This window comes from Erinaceus europaeus, unplaced genomic scaffold (genome assembly GCF_950295315.1).
Source record: "Erinaceus europaeus unplaced genomic scaffold, mEriEur2.1 scaffold_543, whole genome shotgun sequence".
NCBI lineage: Eukaryota > Metazoa > Chordata > Mammalia > Eulipotyphla > Erinaceidae > Erinaceus > Erinaceus europaeus.
Genome location: NW_026647246.1, coordinates 1 through 20,768, shown reverse-complemented (window position 1 = coordinate 20,768; position 20,768 = coordinate 1). Strand labels below are relative to the sequence as shown.

General features: G+C 37.2%; 1 protein-coding gene and 1 pseudogene across 1 annotated transcript in view; both read right to left on the bottom strand.

Moving 5' to 3' along the window:
* LOC103118267 (protein piccolo) overlaps window positions 1-19,809 on the bottom strand; it is an 80,148-nt gene extending 60,339 nt beyond the window's left edge. The window contains exon 1 of the mRNA XM_060183859.1: window positions 19,686-19,809. The gene's annotated coding sequence lies outside the window, so the exon portion shown is untranslated. The remainder of the gene's footprint in view (window positions 1-19,685) is intronic.
* Window positions 9,073-9,566, bottom strand: LOC103118266 (small ribosomal subunit protein uS12-like; annotated as a pseudogene).
* Window positions 19,810-20,768: the final 959 nt, after the last annotated feature.

Below are 20,768 nucleotides of genomic sequence, written 5' to 3'. Positions count from 1 at the left end.
TGATATGCAGGTGGATCCAAGTTATTGTCTGGGGAGATGATGTCATGGTTGGAAAAAAGGAACAGAAATATGGATCAGGGAAGAGAGTAGCTTCCAAATATGGGAAAGGTGTATAAATATTGTTGACTGTAAACCCCATCAATTTGATTTGATCTGGGTGGGGTCCATATTCAGGTTAGGAGCCTGTGTGACTGTTAATTTCAGTTCTTCTGTTCAGTCCATACATAGTCTTTGTTTATTTTCGTGTTTTTTTGTTTTTCCCCATGAGTGAGGTAATTTATTTTCATTTCATTTGAGCCTTTTAATATCTCTTGTAGGTCTGCTTTAAAAGTGATGAATTATTTTAGCTGTTGCTTATCTGAAAAGCACTTCCTACCTCTTTCAAGGTTGATAGATAATTTCTCCGGATAAAGTGTTCTTGGGTGAACTTTTTAATTTAGATCTTTGAATGTAACTGGCCAGTTTCTTCTAGCTTTTTACACTTCTGTTGAGATATCAACTGAAAAATTTATGGGATTTTCTTTGTATGTGACTCTGCTTCTATCTGGCAGCCTTCAGAATAATCTCTTTGTTTTCAATCTTTGTCATTTTAAGTATTACATACCATGGTAAGCTTGGGTTCATATTTGTTTCTCTTAAAGCCCTTCTAACCTCCTGAAATTAGAGGTTCATCTCTTTCTTTAAATTGGGAAAATTCTCAGCTGGAATATCTTCAAATATGAATTGTCCTTTCTCTTCTCTCATGTTTGCACCCATATGACATGAATTTTGTTCCTCTTGATGCTCTTATGTTATCTTATACTCTCTTATATTATCTTCATTTACTTTTGCATTTTTCCTTTAGGTTGCCTTTTTCTGGGTGTGGAGGTTGCTTATTTTAGGTGAACTTGTTTTCCAATTTGAAGTTAGGTGTCTGTATTCTTCCAAGTGTTCTCCACTGTTTTTGTTTGTTTGTTTTTATATTTATTTATTCCCTTTTGATACCCTTGTTGGGTTTGTTTCTGTTTTTTGTTGTTGTTGTTGTTGTTATTTTTTTTACATGTGTCACTTTACTCTTCATTCCTCTGTGCACTATTATGAATTTATCAATAAATTTCATTATTATTTCCTGGATTTGTTATAGTCTTACATATTTCTTGCATATTTATTTTCAAGTGAACCACAATTTCAAGGTCTTCATTTGTTTTTTATAGACCTGATGAACTGGAATTCCCTTTGAGCTGTTTTTAATCCAAAACAAATACTTTTTTTTTGTCCAATATTGAAGACAGATTACATTATCAACTATTATGTTTGGCCCTCAGCAAAAGTGACTGAGACAGACCGAATGGTGGTGCTCTCAGCTGAGTGCACATGTCACCATGCACAAGGATAGGGTTTAGAGCCCCCACTGCCCAACTGCAGGAGAGATGTTTCATAAGAGGTGAAGCAAGTTTGCCATGCAGGTCTGCCTGTCTCTCTTTTTTTCTCCCTATTCCCCTTCTCAATTACTCTCTGTCCTAAAATAAAATAGAAAGAAAAAAACAAAGTAACTGAGGCATTAAGGGCCCTGACTAGAATCAGGTGGTTATGATAGACGTTGGGGACCAGGTAAATTATACAAGAATCAGGAAGCTGATAATCTGGCTGCATCTGGAAACTGAGCTGGGCATGAGCTGAGTCAGGTGTAGGTGATGAGGAATGCACTGAACAAACAGCCCTGGAGCAGTCAAATTCAGCATTCAATACATCTAGCCAGATTACAGCTTCAGATAGCTGTGGCATATGTCTCAGTAACACAAGAAGCCTGTGGTGTGAGCTGAAGTGCTATGAGAGCACAGTAGGGCAGATCACAGCAGCAAACAGACCTAGGCAGGAATAAATTTTTAATATTATCTCCATTGTGAGCCACCTGGATTCTGGGCTGTTGTTAGTTTATCTGGGCTCTCAACTCATTTCAGTTGTTTTCTAGCATGTATTGATATATTGTGGTTTTGTTTGTTTGTTTTTCATATTGATGTTATAAAATCCACTTAGTTATGGCTTTGGGTCTAATGCATGATGAATTCATTGGTGAGCCAAAAAGAGAAGGATGAGTAACAGATGACATCACTTAAAGGTGGAACTTAAGAAATAAGGACAGAGGGAGTCAGGCGGTAGCACAGCAGGTTAAGCTCACATGGCACCAAGCGCAAGGACCAATGTAAGGATCCTGGTTCGAGCCCCCAGCTCCCCACCTGCAGGGGTGTCGCTTCACAGGTGGTGAAGCAGGTCTGCAGGTGTCTGTCTTTCTCTCCCCCTCTCTGTATTCCACTCCTCTCTCCCTTCTAACAACTATGACATCAATAATAACAACAATAATAACTACAACAACAATAAAGACGAGGGCAACAAAAAGGGAAAATAAATAACTAGAGAAAAAAAAATAAGGACAGAAAGGAAGCAAAAGACTGGGGGAGGAAGGCATAAAAGAGAATTGCCATCCTGGTGCACTATTGGGTAAAGGGATATATTTCATATTGGGAATGAAAGTGTTTTGCAGAGTCATATGAAGGAGAGATAAGAAAATGTACCCATGAGTCAACCATTGAACTGTGAACCATTATCCTCCCACCAATACAATAATTAGAAAAACAACAACAACAACAACAACAAAGAATTCACTAGTGTATTTGGTTTTCTCTCATAGAAACTAGGAAACATATAGGTCCACGAAAAAGTCATAAAAGAATGAAGCAGTTTTTTCTTTTTCTTTTTTTTTTTTTTTGCCTCCAGAGTTATCACTGGGGTTCAGTGCCAGCACTATGAATCCACTTTTGTGGGCAGCTATTTTTTTTCCATTTTATTGGATAGGGGAGAGAGAAATTGCAAGAGGATGGAGAGATAGAGAAGAAGAGAGAAAGACACCTGCTGCCCTTGTTCATCATTTGTGAAGCACCCTCCCCGCAGGTGGGGAGCCAGGGGCTGGAAACCAGATCCTTGTGCAGGTCTTTGCACTTAGTACTATGTGGCTTATCCAGGTGCACCATCACCTGAACCCCACCCTGAACTATTGTTTTTAAAATAAATCTGTTCTACAGATTCATTTAATACTTTTATTCATTCAGAACCTGCTCCAACTTTTCCCCTTAAAATGAATTATTTTCCTATACTTTAAGGTTGCAAGCATTTTTAATGTTATCACTCTTCCTAACAATTTCACTTTGACTTCCTCACAAGTATCTCAGAATTACCTTTTTTGTCACCTCTATTCACTGTTTCAGTATATCACTGCTTTATTTCAGCAAGCACTTAAAATGCATTTATTTATATGCGTGAGAAAGAAGAAGGAAAACAAGGAGAAAGAAGGAATGGGGGGAGGAGGAAGATGAGAAGGAGGAGGTGGAGAAACAGAACTAAAGCATCTGGAGTAGGGCACCAAAGTAAAAATCTCTGGGTGGAGGGTAATGGTAGATGTTTGGCTTCACTGGGTGGGGGGGCAAGATGGAATGGGACACAGTCTTTTGGTGTTGGGAATGGTGCTTATGTACACTCCTACTAACTTATAATCCTATAAATCACTGTTTAATTAATATGAAAGGGGAAAAAATGATTGAATATCTCAAACTTGTTAATGCACAGACCATAAGCTGATTCTTTGAAATGTTGACCCTCTTAAAAGCTTAGACCAACAAGAACAGAAACAACCAATGGCATTACTCTATAAGACACAGCTGTATACAAAGGACATAAATTATGGCGATGTTGTGTATGATACAGCAAATCTTAACAAAGAGATATATCAAAGTTAACCCAATTGCCAAATAATTTTATTACAGCAATAACTACCTATTGCTTTCTTAAACCCTAAGACAGTAGGAACCTCCTGCTTCCTCTAAAGAGCCTATATTTCCCCCAGTCCTTGAACCTCTAGGATAGGGATCACTTTCCTGCATGTTTCTCTCAATTCATTCCAAATGATATTGTATCCGCCGATCACAACCTAATCAATACAATGAGAACCACCTCAGCATGCTTCACTTCAGACTGTGTCCAGAGACATAATGCATGGAATGACAACCTTCCAGCACCATTATTCGGGTGAGACCTTTCCTTTCATAGGATTCTCTAATTCCATTTCAGGTGGTTCACTTCCTAACAAAGTTCCAAAACCTAGATATAGACCAGGTCCCATGAGATAGGGCATATGTTCACTAGTATCCATAAATAAGGACAAAATATATACCTGAAAGCAAAAGTACACAGTAGTCTGCAGTGAGTCAGTATATGCAACAAGCAATTAGAAAGACCTAAAAAGACACCATAAAGTTTCTAATAAAATAGTGTCTACATAGACGTAGATACACTTCTCACCTACTTCCTATTAACTTCCTTCACTCACTTAAAGCTAACTTTATCAATGTAAGGACTGCAAAAGCTGAATAAGGGCAAGAGACTGGCATAATTTAATGGTGACTCTTTAGTCACTATCAGGCCATGCCATCAGCTGGGGCACTAGTCAGGGAGTCCTGAGATTCCCAAACAGACATGATGGGCCTAGATCTTGAATAGACCCCTACCTCCATTGTTACTTCCATTTCTATCAGGAACAACACAATAGACCGTTTTGTGGGCCCCCATAGGACCTTGCCCTCAACGTGGATCAACAATGGTAGAGAATGTTCCATCCTTTGAAGGGAGGCTGGACAACATACTCTGTCTTCCACCTGAGGAAGATGGGTCCTGAAATTGGGACAGCTTGAAATGTTCCTACTCATGACCACAGGATGTGAGCTCAGATCTACAGGTATACAGAGGTCACATAGGCTCCTAAGCTGAATAAGGGCCTCAGATCAGATTGAATCCATGGGATTTACAGTCAACAATACTTATACACCTTTCCCATATATAGGAGCTACTCTCTTCCCTGATCCAGCTTTCTGGTTTTTTTTTTTCAGCTATGACATCATCTCCCCAGAGAATAACTTGGATCCACCCACATATCAGATGTTAGGCTCAGGAAAAAACAAACAAATAAACAAAAAACTGGTATAATTATGGGCTCTTTGGAATATAACTAAAATAGGACAACTAACTATCTACAAAACGAAGACACCCCAGTTCTTCATCTGAACTATTCCAGCCTTTAGGTTCATGATTAGTCAACAATTTGTTTGGCTCTATATGTTAACTTTTTTCAGCCACCAGGTTCCAGATACTAACATGATGCCAACTGGACTTCCCTGGGCACATAACCCCATTAATGTGTTCTGGAGCCCCACTTCCCCAGAATCCCACCCCACTAGGAAAGAGAGGGACAGGCTTGGAGTATGGATCAACCTGTCAATGCCCATATTTAGTGGGAAAGCAGTTACAGAAGACAGACCTTCCATCTTCTGCACCCCATAATGACTCTGGGTCTGCTGGTGAGTGGGCCCACTGTCCAGGAAGTTCAGAAGTTCAGAAGTTTAGGCTTTTGTTTCCATGAGAACTGAGTGGGTAAACCCCAGGTTCTCCCTGCTCCTGAGGTCAAAATAATGGCAGGTCTCTCTTGACTTTATGAACTAATAATGGATGGCTTCTCTGGACAGGGGCTACCATTCTACACATGCCACTCCTCTCCCCTTAAAACAAAGGCCATGAATTGCCATACATTGTGCATGGCCAAACTTGAAAACTATCGCAAAAGTCGTATTGCTCAACTGCCTCCCTCTCCCACTGCCCTGAAGTGCCTGTAATTTACCCCTGGGGAAATATGCATTGTGAGGCTCATCATCAAACCTTATACAGTAACTTTGCACTTGTGACCAAACAGTTTGTAGGTCAAAATATGACTATGCATTGTGTTGCTTTGTGTTTGGGTTAATGATTACCTTAACCTTCTCCCTGAGCTATGGGCATATCTGCTTGCCTTTATTCCCCCAATATGTAAGATGACCCATTGAGGCTCTCCCGGAGCTGGCTGCTTTGTCTCTCCATGCACTTTGCCCTTGTCACTTGGAGCCACTCCAGGACTCCCAGGGGGCTGCTCTGACCCTTCGCCTCCAACTCCACTGGCCATGGGGGCAGGGGACCCATAGCAAGCCCGCACTGGGTCCATACTCCCAGAGGGATAAAGAATAGGAAAGCTATCAGGGGAAGGGATGGGATACGGAGTTCTGGTAGTGGGAATTGTGTGGAGTTGTACCCCTCTTACCCTATGTTTTTTGTCAGTATTTCCTATTTATAAATAAACTGTTTTTAAAAAAGAAAGCATCACTCTTGCATATATATTGCAGCGGCTCAAACTGAGGACTTCACATTTGCAAAGTTCTGCACTCTATCCCTGTGCCACCTTATCCGTTTCTCAATAATTTCCATTATTTGTGTAGTAAGTGCTGAAATAGCCTTCACCAGTAAGAAACCTTATATAGGAATGAATGAAAATTCTGTGAGGTCTGAAGTTCATGCACTTTTAAGAAAAACAGAGGGAGTCGGACGGTGGCGCAGTGGGTTAAGTGCACGTGGCGCAAAGCACAGGGACCGGCGTAAGGATCATGGTTCGAGCCCCCGGCTCCCCACCTGCAGGGGAGTCGCTTCACGGGCGGTGAAGCAGGTCTGCAGGTGTCTATCTTTCTCTCCCCTCTCTCTCTGTCTTCCCCTCCTCTCTCCATTTCTCTCTGTCCTATCCAACAACAAAGCAACGTCAACAATGGCAATAATAACCGCAAAGAGGCTGCAACAACTAGGGCAACAAAAAGGGGGGAAAAAAAAAAGAAAAACAGAAACCTGTGAATACAAAAATAGATGCATATGAATATATATTTTAAAAATATTTAAAAACCTAAAAACAGATAGTTCTACAAACATCACAATTATTTTATCACTTCTAAATCCTGGTAAGAACACTGTATAAGAAAAGGATGAGTCCTAAGAGTCAAGCTTCATAGCTGTCCTGATTTATTAATTCTGGTTTCATTTTTCTCCTTTCATCTTATAATTATTATAAAATTTTCTCTCTTTTTTTTGTCCTCACAGGGGTTTCATTGTTCTGGATCTATCTTTTTATTTTTTGCCTCCAGGGTTATTGTTGGGGCTCGGTGTCTGCACTATGAATCCACTGTTACAGGAGGCTATTTTTCCCCTTTCGTTGCCCTTTTTTTATTATTATTGTTATTGGATAGGACAAAGAGAAATCGAGAAGGGAAGGGAAGAGAAGACAGAGATGGGGGTGAGAAAGATAGACATCTGCAGACTGGCTTCACTGTTTGTGAAGCGACTCCTCTGCAGGTGGGGAGCCTGGGGCTCCAACCGGGAAACTTATGCAGGTCCTTGTGCTTGGCGCCATGTGGGCTTAACGGGCTGTGCTATCGCCCAGCCCCCTCTGCATCTACCTTTTTAAGACAGAGACAGTCGGGGGAAAGACAGAAGGATGTCAGAACAGTGACGCTTCCTCCAGTGGTGTGTGCAGGAGCCAGGCTGAAACCTTTGTCACAAGCATGATAAAGTCAGGGTACTATCTATGTGAGATAGCATGATAGCATCAAAATTTTAATCTAGTATTTGAGTTTCCATTTCTCTTTCCTTTTTTATTGGGAGGTTAATCCTTTACAGTACAGCTGTTGGTATATGTGTATAATTTCTCATCTCAGCATGAAAGGTATCTGCAATGCCAGGACTATTTCATGCAATTGTCTTACCTTCCTTCCAATTCTATCAAACCTTTGATTCTATGGTTTTTTATCAAAGTTCAGTCTCACCTCCCCTTACCCCCTAACATCTTTTTATAGGTAAAATATCACATGGGTATGATTATAGGAGGGTCTTGTGGAGGATCTCTTGCATTTTATGCAAAAGAGTCAGTGAATTTGTCTTATCAAAAGTCACAGAATAAAAATTGATGATAAAACTGATCTAGACACCAAGAGCCAAATATAAGATATTAAAAGCTTCTGAGACTTTCCATATACCTCTTGAACCACACATACACAGACGATATATTTGTAAAAAAAAAAAAAATAGTCCATTTAGTCCTTATAGTTTTATTCACTCTGATACTTAAAGTGATTTTGCCTACAGCCAATATTTCTAACACTGGTTGTACTATCCTCATAGAATATCTGACCTTTACAAAATTAATAGTCATTTATTAAAATCATTTTTATCATCTTTAACAACAAAACTAGTCTGTCTATATACTATTTGTGTCTAAATAGTCTATTGCTTTATGGTTAACAAGCTTGCAACCACTACCTCTCTTTGAATTCATTGTTTACTCAGTGAGACAGGGATTGGTACTTTACAATTATTCAGCTGGTATAAAAGGAGATTCAAGGAGAATAAATTATTTTAGTTAAGTCATGGGCATGGTATTTTGAAACTTTACTCTAGCTCTGCTGCTTTTTCCATAAAGAATATTCTATGACCCTGTAGTTGAGAGCTCAAAACTAACAATGTTCAATTATCTAAGAAGGTACACACATTAGGGACACACAATTCAAATACAATATTGCAAAGATTCTTGTCATCAAAGAGACCTAAAGTGAAAGTAAGCACACTTTTCCCATTACTTACATGAAATACTCTGTCAAACCTCTCTTTGGTATGCCAATTTCCTAAGTGATAACATTGAGGTAGTAAGAGCTGAACAAGTTATTATGGCTGCAAGTATTAGATTTGAATTTAATTGTCAGTCTGTATGAATCTAAAAATATTTGCTCTATACATTAGAGATGCTATAGCACTGGCTGTTTGGAGATTTGACATGGATAATGCAAAATAACCACTCAAAACTCACACAAAGAATGTTGAATGTTTCATAGTATCCTGACTGGGAAATCCAAAATTTTAGTACAGAAACAATTCTTCACCTAGAAGGATTTGAATATCTGAAAGTATGCAATCCTTGTTGATAAAAGCAATTACATCAGGAGTTAAAGTAGCCTACATACTAAAAAATGTTTGAAAGGATAATAATTTACATATATGTCTCCACCAGAAATATTCTGACTCATACATAATTTTTCTTTGATAAATGTCAAAATAAATGGATAAAGAAAATATATCTTGGTTCTGTCACTGGTGACACTCTATGTCAGAGTTGAGCTGTCCTACTGTCTTCTTTCTCTCTCTCTCTTCTTATTTTTTTCCATTATTATGAAAATTTATTACCACTGAACTTTCACCATCAAACTTAGGATCTTGGCCTTTCTTTCTTGCCTTTGTATAAAGCCAACAGAGAGACATTAGCCACTTTGACGACCTTAAACCGGACTCCAGGAATGTCACCAACAGCATGACCTTTATGACCAAATCCAGCAACCAGAACTTCATCATTTTCCTCAATAAAATTCAAGCAACCATCATTGGGCACAAAGGCTATGATTTTTTTGCCGTTCTTTATCAACTGAATTTGGATACACTTCCTGATAGCAGAATTTGGCTGTTTGGCTTTAACCCCTACTTTTTACAGCACAATCCCCTTGGCATGGGAAGCACCTCCAAAAGGATTGGCCTTCAGAGCTGTGCCCAGATAGGCTTTCTTGTACTGCTTACTTATCATGCCATTTCTGGTCCTGCCGGTGACTACGCAGCTTCCTGGCAGTACAGAGACCACGAAACTTGCCCATCCTGCCAGTCGCATGGGCCCGAGCAAAAAAGCTTTCTCTTCTTGTTTATTCTTTCTCTCATAATAAATGAACAAAGGTTCAGAAAGAAAATTCCTCTCTTAGTCTTCACAATAAAGCAAATTATTAATACTTTTGCAAGGTAAATATGATGTCACACTATCTTAAAAATAAAATATTGCAGCCTATGAGTCACTGTGCCATATTTATATGTATGTATATTTGTTTGTTTTCTAAAAGATGGTTTCCTAGGTGTTTCTTATGAAATTGTATCAACATGAAATGTGATCTTACATCATGTACCTGGCATACCATCTTTCAGGTATTTTGTGAAATCTCATGCTAATTACCAATTCGTACCTGGTAATCCCCCTGGAACAAGAACAAGGAAGCTCACTCATCTGTGTGGTGTGTCTTGATCTCCAACCTTGATCATTGCCATGCCATCTGTAACATTTGCCAAAAAAGCATAAGCAGAAATAAAGACTTTCTTGCCTAGGAAGATTCTCCCTTATGCTACAGTGGGAGGTCTCCTCTTGGCTACTAACCAAGATAAATAACTCACAAAATTCAGAAAAACAACAACATTAAAAATGGGGGAAAGAACTGAACAGATTCTTCACCAAAGAAGATGTTCACGTGTCCCAAAGAATAATAATAGTAATAATAATAATAATACACCACACAGTATGGTGCACTGAAATCTTCTCCTTTCATCTAGTTTAAGGCCATGAATTATGAATGTGTGCACCAGAACATGATGCTGAAAGGTCAAATACTAAACAGAGAAACATAACATAGAGCAAAAATAACTATTATGAATTGGGGACAGGGTAGAGGGTCTGAAGGATCAATATACTCAGCTTTATATGGTAGCTGACTCTGGACCCATCATAAAACTAGGAAGACCAGAAACTAAATGCCATTCTCATCTTGAGGGCCTACACATCTTCTGTACAAGTATCTCTCTTTTCTCTGCCCATTTTTTGGATCGAGTCATTTATTCTCTTGTTGCTGAGTTTGGTGAGCTCTTTATATATTTTGGTTATTAGCCTCTGTATCTCTCTTTTCTATCTCTGTACTCACTTCAGTAAACATTAGCCCTCTTTGAAACCTGGCAGCAGTCTCTGATTCTCTAATGTGAATATCTGTCCACAACCCTACCCACAGAGTTCCAAAGGGAACTGCTAGAAGCCTTACCCTGCTTCACCACCACCAACATTATTATTGTGATACTACAACACATTATATTTAAAAAATAGTAATTTAGCAAAAGAGAAACAGACACAGAGAAAAAAAGAATATTAATTTGCTCCTGATTGATATGAAAATAATATAAGATGCAGAACAGCAATTTGGAAAAGCCAACTGTAGCTGAAGAAATCACACAACTTTCTCTTACATTTTAAAACAAATTAGTGACTATAGTCCAGAAATTTAACTTGTGAAAGCAATACCAGTTGCTCCCCACCTGCAGGAGAGGTTTGCTTCACAAGCTGTGAAGCAGATCTGCTATCTTTCTCTCTCTTTCTCTCTCCTTCCCATCTCAATTTCTCTCCATCTTAATAAAAAAATAGACTATCAAACATCAATCCCCCAATAAAGAAATAAAAAAGAAAAAGAAATAAATAAAATAAAGAAAAAAAATGGCTGCCAGGAGTGGTGGATTCCTAGTGCTGGCACAGAGCCCCAGCAATAACCTTGGTGGCAATAAAAACAAACAAACAAACCTGCACATGTACGTAGAAATTACTTCAAAAATTCATTTCAACATAGTTTACTGCTCTTGAAAACCTTTAAAATAAACTAAGTAAAGAATATTTAAATTGATCCCTAGTAGCTCAATAGTAAACAGGCAGTATTACATCAATATGTTCCATGTTGGAGAAATCTCATAAACCTTATTTTAGGTAAAAATAAAATAAAATAAAATAAAATAAATGTGTAATAAAGTATTTTATAAAACTTAACAAAAAATCATTCTCAGGTGGGGGAGTAGCATAATGGCTATGCAAACAGACTCTCGTGACTGAGATTCCAAAGTCTCAGGTTCAATCCTCCACACCACCATAAACCAGAGCTGAGCAGTGCTCTGGTGTTTCTCTCTGTGACTACTTGCATCTCTCTCAAAAGTAAAATAAATAAATTATAAAAAAATAATTCTTTACATAATTCTAGAACACACATATAAAACCAAGAAGAAAAGGAGACAAAATAGTAATTTTAAATTAAGTGTGGTAGTTTATTCCCTGTCAATGAGAAAGGCTTGGGGAAGAAAGATTATAATAGGCTTTAATCAGATTATAGGTTGTTATTTCTTCTGTACATATAAAAGAAAAATGATAAAATGTTAAGATTTGAAACAATAAACTAAGTATATGTTTGGCTATTTATTCTTTACAGAGTGTTTTTGGTTGTTGTTGTTGTTTTTGTATTGTAGATCAAAGGTTTTTTATATTTGTACAAACATCTGTAATGACAATTACTGCTTAGAATCTGATAAGTGTTAAATTATATACATTGAACAATTATCACTAGGAGAAGCTCTGTCACTATTAGACTTTTACAGAGGAATTTTCCTAATTGTTAGAGGGTTCAGATTCAGGAAAATAAGGACACTTTTAATGACTAAACTAAGGCCAAACATTCACTTTCTTCAGGAAGTTTAACCACTGAGATGTACAATTACAAGACTGAGTAAAACAAACCATTTATATGCAAATTGATCAGAAAAATGTGTCATGTAGCAAACATTTCTACTCAGTATTTGTTTGCCTAGTTGAGATTTCAGCTTCTAAATTAAAATTCCCTGTTTTGTACCCCTCACCCTTTCATAAAAACAGAGTAAACAGAATGTTTGGTGTTTCTGGATTTGAAAAGAAATGCCAGAAGACAAAAATATCCTTTTCTCACCCTTAGTCACCATACAGAAAGATGGTATTAGAGAAGATCCCACCCCAATTAAAATCCCTCACATTCATCCAGAGAAAGATCAGTGAAGGAGAGGGGAAGGACAGAAGAAAGAATCTAATTACAATCTATCTTTCAGTTAAACCACAAATTCCTACACTGATATCACCAATCAGTGCACTACAGAGGTTGCAACTCCACCACCACCATTTGCACAATGGAAACCCAGCCTAGTCCAAGATGACATGGACTCATTATCACAGTAAATTCCTCAACTCTTGGCACAATTAGGAAGCCATTTTCTGAACATGGAACAAATGAAAAATGTGCATACTCCACTGTGGCCCAGTCTTTCCATGTAGTGATGCTATTTTATACATTTGGAACTGCCCAACGCCTAAAAAGAGAAGAGAAGTTTCCTATTGGAGTGAGTTCCCCTTCTCCTATTATGTGTTCTAAAATAAGGGTCTTACTCATTTGAGAGTGTCTTGGTTACTCTGATCCATGCAATGACCCACAGATGCAAGAGCCCTGATAACAGCATTGCCATATTTTGCAGGTTAGAGGATTAGTCCAAACCCCACCCCTACAGATAAATCTGAATTTAAATTCAAAACAAGAAAAACTTGGGAAAGAAAACAGAGCTAATATATGTAAATTTATGAACAGTTAAATTCAAATTTGTGAGAACCTATGTCCTGTGGAAATAGATGTTATTTTGTACATCATTTTTGAAAGGATAATTAAAAGTTATATTAAAATATTGATATTGTCTTAAGTGTACATGGTTCTTTGCAAATAATAGAGTATGAGTACATGTATCATTTTTTGCTTTACATAACTTTGTTAGGAGTGACATTTTAATAAACACTTAGGTTTTGTAATTAAAATGAATTCTTTATCACTCATTTCCACACATATTGCCTCAAACCTTGTTTGATTAGGTCTGTGCTAGGCACTGAGTATTAAAAAAAAAAACACCTTGTTAAGGGCCACCATAGATAGACGCATAAAAGTGGAATGGAATACAGAGAATTGAGTCTAGTCTTTATAAGATAAAAATGTCTGCATGTGTTATGAGACACTGACAAATGTATCATAGATTCCACAGACCTAGAGTTGTAACTTTTTTGAGAATAATATATTAAAAGCTATATTTAAATAAAGTATTACTTTTAAAGTGTTTAATAAGTTCAAAACATTCAACAATTACAATGTTAAGTATATTATTTTACCATTTAAAATAGTCTAGAGAATAGACAGTTTATCACAAAAGAAGCACTACTTTTTTTTTTTTTTGCCTCCAGGGTTATCAGTGGGGCTGGGTCCTGCACTACGAATTCACTGCTTCTAGAGGTCATATTTTCCACTTTTGTTGCCCTTATTGTTGTTGCTATTGCTGCTGCTGTCGCTGGATAGGACAGAGAGAAATTGAGAGAGGAGGGGAAGATAGGAGGAGAGAGAGACAGACACCTGCAGACCTGCTTCAGTGCCTGTGAAGCAACCCCCCTGCAGGTGGGGAGCTGGGGGCTCAAACCTGGATCCTTTTCAGTCCTTGAGCTTCAAATCATGTGCGCTTAACCCGCTGCGCTACTGCCCGGCCCCCAAAGCATTACTTTTTTAAGGCTAATATTTAGATGACTACACTTGAGTTGACATTGACATTATAATAATTTATCTAAGGAGTTGACATTATAATAATTTATCTAAGGATAAAGATTTAAAACAGGGGCTGGATAGTGGCGCACCTGGTTGAGCGCACATATTACAATGTTCAAATCCTGGCACCCACCTCCAGGGGGAAAGCTTCACATGTTGTGAAGCAGTGTTGCAGATGTCCCTTTATCTCCCTCTTTATCTCCCCATTCCTCTTAATTTCTGGCCGTCTCTACCCAATAAATAAATAAATATAATAAAAAATTAAAAGATTTAAAATGTAAGTAGCAGAGTTTAAATATACATTCAAGTTATATTTATAAATGTGCTTTTCAACTCGCAAATTAGTTTACAAAGAAATAATAATATCCAAGACTAAAGTAAAATACTGTACACCACTTAAAACCTTTATAATGATGACCATTTCACACAACCACACTGTCAGTCTAAAATTATTAAAAATTTTATCCTAAAGCAAATAGCAAAAATCTGGTACTTCATAAATTTAATTAGATTTGCGATTTAATACTCCAGATAATTTGTCTTCATATTCTTCAGTAGAACAAAAATGGATATTAAAGAACTTCGGTGCTCATAATTCAAAGGTTTGTCCTCCAAATGTTTGCCTTTCTTTGGTTTTGCTTGTTTTCCTTTGCTTTGTGTCTTACTTACTGCATGAGTTAGACCATTCAGTGCTTTCCTTTCATATAACTGCTTTTTACTTCTTGTAGAAGTGAGTTAATGGTAATAAATTCCTTTATCTGTAAAGCTCGTCATCATTCCTTTAAACCTGAGTGATAGCTGGATCAAGTATTCTTGAATTGAGAAGTTGGCCATTCAACATTTTGAATATATCCTGTCGGTCCTTTGTAGCCTTTCAAGCTTCTGTTGAGAACTCAACTGATTGTAATATCAAAATTTCCTTGTTAGGTGCCTCTTTGCCATTATTGCAAACAATAGCAAAAAATATCTTTGCTATTTTTAAATCCTCTTTTTACCTTTGCCATTTAAATTATACTGTCTTGATTTTCTTTCCACTTCTGATTGTCTCTTTCAATTCTCAGGTATTATTTCTTGAAATGAGAATTCCATTGTTTTCTCTTTTGCTTCTTCTATGACACTCCTATGATATGAATGTTGCTCTTCTTGATGTTGTCCCATAAATATCATTTTATTGAGGTCTAATGTGTGGCTGTTGGTACACTGGTAAAATTTATCACCTCCCCATGATTATGTGTCTGTTGAACACCCTCACCCCTCATGAATCATATATACTAGGACTCCAACAGCCTCTCCACCCAGTCTCTTCCCCTCTTTTCCCAGAGAGACTTTTTTTTTTGCTTTTGTGCAATACACTAGACCCAGTCCAAGTTTCACTGTGGGTTTTCCCTGTCTTTAATTTTCAATTCCACCTATAAGAGAGATTATCTGGTATTTGTCCTTCTTTTTGGTTTATCTCATCTAATACGATTGCTTCAACTTCTATGTAAGATGAGGCAAAGGAGATGATTTTTTTTTTTTTTTTTTCTTCTTTTTTCCCGGCGCCCAGGAGATGATTTTAACACATTTTTAACAGTTGATTAGTATTACATGATATATATCACAATTTTCTTAGCCACTCATCTATCCTTGGACATCTGGGCTGTTTTCAAGTTTGGGCTATTATGAATTGTGCTACTATGAACATAGGTGTAAGCAGATCTCTTTGAATAGATGTTTTTGTTTCAGTTGGATAAATACCTAGGAAAGAAACTGCTGGATTGTAAGGTAGATATATTTCTACTGATAACTCTTACAGTATCTTTATTGTTTTTATGGTTATTTCCATGTTATTTTCCAGCTATTCATTTTGATCTTTGGTTTCTATCTTTCTGCTAGTGATTTTCCTCTATTTTTTAGCTAAGCTCCTATATTTGTCTATGATTTCTTTTTTAATATTTATTTTTTTTTTGTATTATTGAGAGGTAAGAGGGTGACAGAGAGAGAGACAGAGATACACCTGCAACATTGCTTTGCCATTAACAAAGCTTTCCCCTTGCAGGTGGGGACTAGGGGCTTGAATTCTGGCCCTTGAACATTGTAACATGTGTGTTTAAACAGATACACCACCATCTGGCCCCTCCCTATGATTTCTGTCATGACTTTTCATACACTTTCCTGACTTTGTTTGTGTTTATTTCCATTCTGGTAAGCATTCTTGGGGACACAACTTGATGTCCTCCAGATAGTTTACATAATTTTATCGACTTTGGGATTTTCGTCAAGTTGTTTTCTTGTTCTGATGTTGAGGGTTGTTTCTGCTGTCTTCACATTATGTTTGATGTTTTGTGAGGGGTTCTGTGTTTGCCAGGGGTTTGTGTTTGAATTTGCATAGCAGACAGAAATTCAAGGCACTAGTGCTTAGCAACCCCAAAATTGTTGTGATTCAGGGCTGATATATTACTGGGGTCTCAGACTAGGCACTAAAAGTTTTGTACCACTCTGGGGCTAGTAGGGGACAGAGTCTATCAGGCTATAACTTGGCAAGGGAGTTATCTTCTCCAAGCCCACCCTAATGATGTATTACTGTCTAGTCTTTATTCTAATATGAAGTGCTGCTCTTAGCAAATTACAGTAGTCACTAGGAAAGCTGTTATAGCAACTCACACATAGTTTACTTTTTTTTTAACACAATCTTTAAATTTTTTAAATTTGGTATTTACTGGATAGAGACTGAGAGAAATCAAGAGGGAAGGGGAAATCAAGAGGGAGGGAAAGAGAGAGAGAGAGAGAGAGAGAGAGAGAGAGAGAACTACTTTACTTTGCCTGAAATTTTCCCTTGCAATTGGGCACCAGGGCTTGAATCTGGGTCCTTGTGCATTGTAACGTGTGTTCAACCAGGTGCACCACTGCCTAATCCCTGTTTACTAACTGTTGTAAAGTTGTATGCAAAGGATTGCAATATAAATAGAATATAATTGGAATAGACTTTGGTAGGCTTTAATCTTTGCTTGTCAGATTGAAGTCCCATACCTTATATATCTCTTCCCAATTGTAGATGGCAGTTTGCTGTCACATGAAAGCTTTTTTTAAAAATTTTTATTTTATTTTATATCTTTATTTTATTTTTTCTCCTTTTGTTGCCCTTGTTGTTTATCATTGTTGTGGTTATTATTATTGTTGTTGGATAGGACAGAGAGAAATCGAGAGAGGAGGGGAAGACAGAGAGGGGGAGAGAAAGATGGACATCTGCAGACCTGTTTCACCACTTGGGAGGCAATCCCCCTCATAGGTAGGGAGCCAGGTGCTCAAACCTGGATCGTAAGTTGGTCCTTGTGCTTCTGGCCATGTGAGCTTAAGACGCTGTGCTACCGCCCAGCCCCCTAATTTTTATTTTATTTGCCTCCAGGGTTATTGCTGGGGCTCAGTGCCTGCACTACAAATCCATTGCATCTGGGGACCATTTTTCCCCATTTTTGTTGCCCTTGTTGATATTATTATTGTTGTCATTGTTGTTGGACAGGGCAAAAAGAAATCCAGAGAGGAGACAAAGACAGGAAGGAGAGAAAGAGACACCTGCAGATCTGCTTCACCTCTTGTGAAGCGACTCCCCTGCAGATGGGGAACTGGGGGCTCTAACCGGGATCCTTAAGCCAGTCCTAGCACTTCACACCATCTGCGCTGCTTAGCCTGCTCTGCTTAACCTGTTGCTCTACCGCCAGGCCCCAGTTTTTTTTTTTTTTGTTTGTTTTAAATTTTGTGGGAGGGTCTCTTTCTCTGTGTCCACTTGGAGGCTGATCTTTTGTTCTTTGCTGTGATAAAACTATTTTTATAATGGGTTGTTGCTTTGCTCTTGATGATACAAAGAGGAAAACACGTGTCCTGCTATTCTATTCTAGCTTTGGCCCTGACCAAAACTAGTATCAGAGTATAAAATTTGAGGTTTAACTTATTCTAGTAAGTTTGCCAAACTCTATCAGACACAGTTATTGTTGTAAAATTTAATTTAAAATAAAAGTATAATTTTAAATATATAGCAATCTTGAATAATAACATTTGGAATGCACTACCTAAAAGTGATGCTATCCTTTGCATTCTTAAAATGGGTCTTGACTCCTGCCTTAACTAGCTTGCAGTACCAAAAGAGCAACATTGAGTATGATAGAATTATTGACACAAGAAATCCCTGCAATGTTTTGTTCATAATTGCTATATCTTGATACATATGGTCTTTTGCTTCATTAGCTCTCCAGCTAGCTCTTAACAGTCCCTGTTTTTAAATCCCATGAAAGCATTTTTAATATGCTTTCAGTTATATAATAGTGATATCCTGGTAAACTAACATTCCAAAAGCTAACAAGAAGATTAATATACAAAAGGGTGTGTTTTGTAATTTGTGTGTATTTCTACAATGTCAGTTCTGTCACTATTACACATTTAAGTCTTCAAGTCTATGCCACCAATGTAATGTTGGGGTGAGATCTATATAGCATTTCTTGGTTGTCTGGTATAAGCTGATGCTGGCTGCACACTTTGATGAGTAATTATTGCCTCGAGTTTGTTTTTATTTTAATAATTTCCCCAAATATTCAGGCCTTTTTTTGGTAGAGATGGTCTATGTAGGAAAAGAATAGTGAATTTTTAAAAACGTAATTAGAATACTTAAGTAATGATAACATTGATTAATTATGAAACACGAAGCACTTTACAAATACATTTTGTTTTGAGTAAAATAAAAATATATTTTTGGTCTTTGAAAGGTTAAAATGAACATATGAACAATATCATTACAAACTTCTAAAAGTATGTGTTAAATTTTGAAAAATGAGAATGATCACATCTAGGTTACATATGATGAATTTTGTTATATCTTGTGAGAATCAACCTGTAACATTTTACTGAAAGAAATTACTAAAATACATATATTATGGCCTAATAGATCCATATGTAAAGTTACTATTTTAAAGTGTTATGATGCAATGAGGCACGCGACCTGTAAAAGTAGGAAGAACCTAAACATTACATCAAGGGGCAAAGAGGTTTTGTAAATCGTTTAGTCTACTGTGAAGGCTGTGTTACTTTGTAGTAGAAAAATACTGTGTTCAGTACTATAAATTCGTGACTCTGTCAGTGCCCCCCCCATCAAAAAACAAAGCAAAACCAAAATATTGCTTACAGAAAGAGGCAATAGATGAATTTTGTCTGTGGACTATGCAGTTTGTTGACCTGTTTTTAACATAACAGAATCATAAAATCTTTTTATAACACCAATGTGAATACAATCTCCTTAGTATTTATAAAACATCAATCTCAATAAAATAGTGTTACCTTTAAACATATTGTTCCAGTCAGTAAAAACTTGACTAGTTAGTTTTTCTTAAATAAGTTGTTACCACAACAGATGAAATCAACTGCTGAATGGACAATGCCATTGAAAGTGAAAAGAACATAGTTTTGGGAACATCTTCTTACCTAGTCAGTCCTATGCCAAAATTGCATCACTAACCATTAGAAGAGAGAGTTTATATTTAATATGAACACAACTGTTTTAATTTACTTTGAAATACTTATTCTTACCTTCTATAAGTTTCCCTGTCTGTTCTGCACTTCCCCCAGGAAGAATTTTGGCAATATATGCTCCAATTTCTCCACTATGTCCAGGGATTTCTTTGCCACCTACAATTCTAATTCCTAATCCATTACCTGTATTGAAAAAAAATCAAAAATCATTAGGAACAATTTTAAAAGACAACCGTTATCACAAATTGCAAGTTGCACAAAAGTGGGCACCTCGAGGCTGACTACAATTAGCTCGAGTTCACAGTGTTGCAGGATAAAGGCTCCAAAAAGCAGGTACTGGAGAAAACAAGACTTTTGCGAAGCTGTCAAAAATTATGATGATTTACCAACACAGAAACAGAAATGTGTTCAGAGGAGTCTTACAGAAAAAATAAAAAGCTTAGGTCTTTTAAAGTTTGTAGGGAATATTTATAGAAAAGAGAAATTCAATGATGAAAGTAGTATAATTACGAAATAAGCATTATGTTCTAAAGTCTTTTGCTTATTACATTATGCTTTAACTATAGTACTTAGTTATTTATAAATTACCAACCAGAAATAGCATAGGAGGTTCTTGAATTCACCTTATCCATCGACACACAGGATCTACACATGGAGAGTTTTCCTCTGAAAGAAATCCAGCAAATGGACTAGAAGGCAATTTACCCAGTACAGTTCACGTCTTGCTGTGCTTGAAGCCCTAGGTCTGAGCCTTGAAATCACCTAGAGTTCCAGAGATATTGGGGCTGTGTTGTAGTTTTTCTCTCCTCAGAAATAAAAGTTGGACCAGGTAGGTGGGTCACTCAGTGAAATCACACATTTTCAAGGATATAGATTTATTCCCCATTAATGTGTTACTGAGTAAATATAAAAAGAAAATAAATCCAAAAACTAGTTGAATAACCTCCACGTAAGGTATAAATGGGAATATACTCACAATAAAATGAATTTAGGGAAATTTTGACTATTGGAAACCATACTTAACAAGGTGTTTTGGGTAACCACAAAAGTTTGAGAGACAACCAAAAGTTCAGGCTTGGCTGAATGATCAGATTCTTGCACAAAACAGGATGCTGTCAAGACTGGAGCTTCACCACTCTT